The sequence below is a fragment of the Littorina saxatilis genome, unplaced genomic scaffold (assembly GCF_037325665.1).
Source record: "Littorina saxatilis isolate snail1 unplaced genomic scaffold, US_GU_Lsax_2.0 scaffold_2114, whole genome shotgun sequence".
Taxonomy (NCBI): domain Eukaryota; kingdom Metazoa; phylum Mollusca; class Gastropoda; order Littorinimorpha; family Littorinidae; genus Littorina; species Littorina saxatilis.
In genome coordinates this window covers 10,961-16,270 of record NW_027127803.1, presented here as the reverse complement: position 1 = coordinate 16,270, position 5,310 = coordinate 10,961, and the positions used below count along the sequence as shown (strand labels likewise).

At 39.5% G+C, this 5,310-nt stretch overlaps 1 long non-coding RNA gene across 1 annotated transcript; it reads left to right on the top strand.

Moving 5' to 3' along the window:
* Positions 1–538: 538 nt before the first annotated feature.
* LOC138956171 (uncharacterized) lies at positions 539–4,626 on the top strand. The gene is made up of 3 exons (XR_011452533.1): positions 539–664; positions 2,843–2,955; positions 4,612–4,626. It is a non-coding gene; the product is annotated as an uncharacterized lncRNA (long non-coding RNA).
* The last annotated feature ends 684 nt before the right edge of the window (positions 4,627–5,310 follow it).

The following is a 5,310-nucleotide window of genomic DNA, read 5'->3' as shown; positions in this document are numbered from 1 at the left end:
GTTAACAGATGACAAGATAATTTCAAAACTATTCATCAGAATGATTTGAACTTCTGCAAAAATGTTAAAGAGATTTGTTCGAAAGGATAAGCTCTAGGGAAAAAAGTTAGATATATACACATTTTCCAGTTTTTATAAATTATGTACCCACAAAGTCAATATTTGTATCATTTTAACTGTTTTTCCTAGAGCTTATCCGTTCGAACAAAACAACTATGAGAACATCTAAAGCATTTCTGCAACAGTTCAAATCATTCTAATGAATAGTTTTGAAATTATCTTGTCATCCGTGAACTGACATGTTTTGATTCATCGCATTGCTTATTTTTCATTTAATCATGTTTACTAAGTCAATCTAAAAGCGATTTCTTTTTTGTATCAAATATTATTATTCTACATACATTCAAACAAATGCACACCAAATGTTAACACAAACAGTTCAGTGTCTTAAATGTCGCCCAACTAAAGGGCGTAACTGCTTCATTCAATATGGAAATGGGGTGATGAAAACCCCGAACTGCACATTAACGATTTTATTACCAGATACATGCTGTGCATGTTATAAGACGTACTTGAAACTTGACATTAAGGCGAATGTCATGTGCTAAGATATACATGCAACAGTTGACAAACTTCAAACAAATGCATGTTCCTCTCATATCAGGTAAGTGGAGGCTTAATTTTGGTTGTTATGTTGCCAATCCAACTTTTAAATGAACCAGTACCTAACAACTTTGTTGAGATATGATATATCTTATTGATCGTTAATGAAATGTTGGATTACAGATCGTTTCGTTTAGGAATTTCAAGATTAATGTACTTGCGTGTTTTCAAAGCAGAGCAAGTACAGGGTGACCCAAAAAGAATGCAACCCAAACAAAAGCTAATAACTTCTACATATGTTGACCGAATCACTTGATATTTGGGAGGCATAAACTTCAGCCTCTGCATGACCCTTCCACAAAGTGGCAAGTTTGTAGATTAAATGGTCTGACTTTTGTGCAATTTGAAAAAAGTTTCCAAATTCGGCGATCGACTCAACAGAACGAGGTTTGACATTGAGCGGTAGCAATACTCACCTAAAGTAAACCCTCCAGACTGTAACCTTTTGGATTATCTGAATGTTTGAGTATACTCAAACACCCCCTTTATCCCCTGGATTATCGGTGACCTGAAGAAAGCAGTTACAGCTAGGTTCAGGGCAATCTTTAGATAGGAAAGCTTTCGTGCCATTGACAATTTCGGAGGTGTAATTTGGAACACATTTTGGAGAAAAGGTAAATGTCGGACCATTTTATCTACAGACTCGAAACGTTGTAGAATCGTCGTGGACGAACAGAAGTTCATGCACAATAACTTTTAAAATATTTGCTAGACTCAAATGACTGAACAAATGAACCCCTTTCGGTGTAAAGTGCAATGTCGCACAATATGCATCGATGAAATGCACGCATTCAGCCACGGGAAATGCCCTGATCTTGCATATAATTGTTGTATTCAAGTCACTGATTGTCTAATATTGATTATGGTATACTATTTTATTCAAATAACACCTAAGATAACAATCTGGAGGGCTTTAATCGTGTAAGTTTGGCTTCCACTCATTTTCAAACCTCGTACTGTTGAGTCGATCCTATTAATTTGATCTACAAAACTGTCGCTTTGTGGATGGGTCATGCAGAGATTGAAGTTATGTCCACTAAATATGAAGTGATTCGGTCAACAGATGTAGAAGTTATTAACATTTTTGTGGGTTGCATTTTTTCGGGTCACCCTGTACATAAACCAAGGTCAGGTTGTTAAGATGGGAGTGGTAATGCATTTCTTAACATTTTATATTATTTTATGTTATTGTCAGGTTCACAACCTTTCTGTGATGTTTTGTGGAAGGATACATATCTGCATACTTTGATATTTTTAATGAATATAGTTTAACGAGTCTGGGTGCAGTGATAGTAGTTAAACAATTGCTTAATCCTTTTTAAACGAATATCTGAAAAAGATGTTCAAATGCCGAATCTTTAAATGTTTGTTAAAATGCATGAGATGGCTAAATATTTGGAGTACAATTGCCTCGTAAAAACATACTCTTGGGAGTGCGTGTATTCATTTCTTTTAGAAGATGCATCTAGTTTAAACAATTAAACACTAGACAACCTGACGAAAAGTTTAAAGGCATAAAATGGTTAAAGGCACATTCCTTCGGCTCACCATCTCAGTTCTGACCAGGCTTGTACACGGGATAAGACCATCTCTTCCACTTGGTCACGAACAACAATAATGAACAGCTTGGTTGCTCTGTGCACAGCTGGAGTTTATGATGAATTAATGTCTTAAAAGCACAACATTCCTTTTGAAAAAAATTGTCATCAAATCATTAATTCCCAGAGTCAACTTAGTACAGATCCTCCTCGGTGTCCGAACGCCCCGTGTGCAAGTTCAGAGCAAAATTCTCACGACTTGGAAATATGAATACAGGCATGCAGGAAAAAGACCCCCCAAAAATGGATAGCACCGTACTGTGTGGCAGCTCGATTTCACGAGTGAGAAAGTAACCTCACAGGACGATATAATACCAATACCAATACCAATACCAATACCAGTACGGTACCAGTACCAGTACCAGTACCAATACCGATACCAATACTAACACCAACTGACCACAGCAAGCAGCCAGGGTGTTGATTTTTGGTAAGTGACCACTAGGAGGAGAGATTGTCTTATCCCATGTTAAAACCTAGCCAGATCTTCGATGGTAAGCCGAAGTCTTTTCACGGGAAGGACAGAGCCTTTCAAACAAATGTAGCAAATGTTTATCGAAAAGTGTTTGTCTTCTTCCCAGCACCTGAAACTACAACACCACAGACATGCGGTTTCACTTTGCTGTGGTCATTGTGGCTGTCCTGATTGTCGTTCTCATCAAGTTTCTAACCTGCGAACAGGAAGTTCATGGAGGTAATTATTATTGGATGATGCAATACAAAGGTAGGCCAATAATGAGTGCCTGCGTGAATGCATGTCTTAGTGCGTGAGTCACAGTGGCCGTGTGTGCGAGTGTATGTTCGTGTGAGTGCGTGAGTGCTTGCGTACACTGGTACGAGTACGTGCATGAGGGCGTGTGTATGTCTGCCGTGTGTTGACAAAACCGAGTAAGTCCGGCCACTGAAGCTACTTCCGAGAAAAACGACTTTTGCTGGTTGATTAAATTTCTCAAAAGGGATGATTATCTAGATCAACCCACCGAGATTATAAGATAAATAGCATTAGTTTACGTGTACAACTATTTTCATAATTATCTGATCGATGGTTTTGGTTTTGTTGGGCATTTTGTGGACATACTTGGTTTTAACACTTTTTCCACCATTATCAGATCTAACAAAAAATGGGCAGATCTAAGCAAGCGGACTTACTTGGTTTTACCAACATATTCGGAAGAAGAAGTGTTGTCGAGAGAAATGACAAAACAGTGAAAATAACACTACGAATTTGCACAGGATGGAAAGAGAGAGGAAGAGACAGGGAGGGAGAGAGAGTGAGAGAGAGGAGAGAAAGCTGGGGGAGGGGGGGTGAGAGAGAGCGGGAGGGAGGGATGGAGGGAGAGAGAGAAATAAAGGGAGGGAGGGAGATAGAGAGATGGAAAAAGGGGTGGAGAGATGGAGAAAGAGAGGGAAGGTGAGAGGGAGGGGGGAGAAGAGAGCTTTGGAGGGAGAAATAAATGGGGAGGAAGAGAGAGATATAGGAATGGACTGGGGGAGAGCGAGGCCCTATGCTCCACAGGGAGCCTTCAGGAATAAGTAAAGTAAGTCAAGAGGGAGAGAGAGGGTGGGGGGGGGGGGGTGATGGATTGATGGATTAAGTGAGAGAGAAGGGGGGAGGGAGAGAGAGAGAGGGAGGGAGAGACTTAGTGTGATTGAGGGAGGGAGGGAAGGAGAGGGAGAGAGAGGGAGTGTGGGCGAGAGGGAGGGAGGGAAAGAAATAGTGGGGTAGAGAGAGAGAGATAGGAAGGAGGGAGTGAGAGAGGGGGAGGGAGGGGGATAGAGAATGATGGAGGGAGGGAAATAGAGAGAGGGAGGAAGGGATGGAGAGAGATAGGGAGAGAGGGAGGGATTGAAAGAGCGTTGGAGGGAGGCAAAGAGAGAGGTAAGGAGGGAGAGAGAGAGGGAGTGAGGGAGGGAGACAAGGACCTCAGGAGAATCATATCGAGAAGAAAAATGTTGAAATAAAACGTCAAAAGAGGACGTCATTATGTCTCGCTTTATCGAATGACGTAATTAGTGTGTTCTAGACTTGAAATGACGTCTTTTTTGCATGAGTCGTCTGACAATAATTTTGAAACTACCATTATACGAAAATTGGGATTCCTTGGACTTACTTGGTTTTGCCAAAACATTCATGCACATTAAACATTTGTTTTTGGTTGTGGACTTACTTGTTCATATCTGCTTATCTAAGAACTCTTAAAAAGTAATAATTAACACAAAAGATGCGCATTGATTTCTTCTTTTTGATGAACAAAAAATATCAGTTTTGAAAAAAATTGACTTACTCGGTTTTGTCAGCACACGACAGAATGTGTATTGCACTACTTTTATTTCTCACTCTTGTTTTCAGGTGGGTCCGTCACTCCATCAGAAGGAAATCTGCGCATTTTACTTGCCCGACAAAATTGTGTGCGGTGGGGCCGAAGACACTACTGGCGGCGATCAAATAGATAAAGGGTAGACACCTCGACCAACAGCCCAACATTTTATATACCGGGTCAATGTCAGCACTAACAACGAAAATGGCAAACTCTGCATTAGACCTTTTTTTTTATTTTATTTTTTTTAAATAACTCCGTTTGGGTTTCTATGGCCTGAGAAAGAATTGTATTTCTTTAAGGTGAGGCAAGTCAACTATGTTTCATTATAAATTCAAAAACGTGTAAAGACAGAAGACAGCACTGCGGCAGTTTTCTGACTTTAGATTTTGACCCTTAGCTTGTTCTAACGTCTACCAGATCAGCAGACAATGACTAATTATTCTGAATCATATTATATGCACTTTCAATGAACAATAAACAAGGATTTAGGTGATTGTCTTTGTAATGTATTATGATTTGGTCATTAACATAAATTTGATAGCAAGAAAAACATGCTGTGCACTATCGTTTGCGGGAGGGCATGATTATATATATGGAAAGCCGTTTGGCTCATAACCATTACACATGCAACAATTATAAATACACGTGTAATAAATTATTAATACACGTGTATTTATTTCTTATTGCATGTGTAATTTATCTTTTTTTATGCTATGGAATAGCATAAT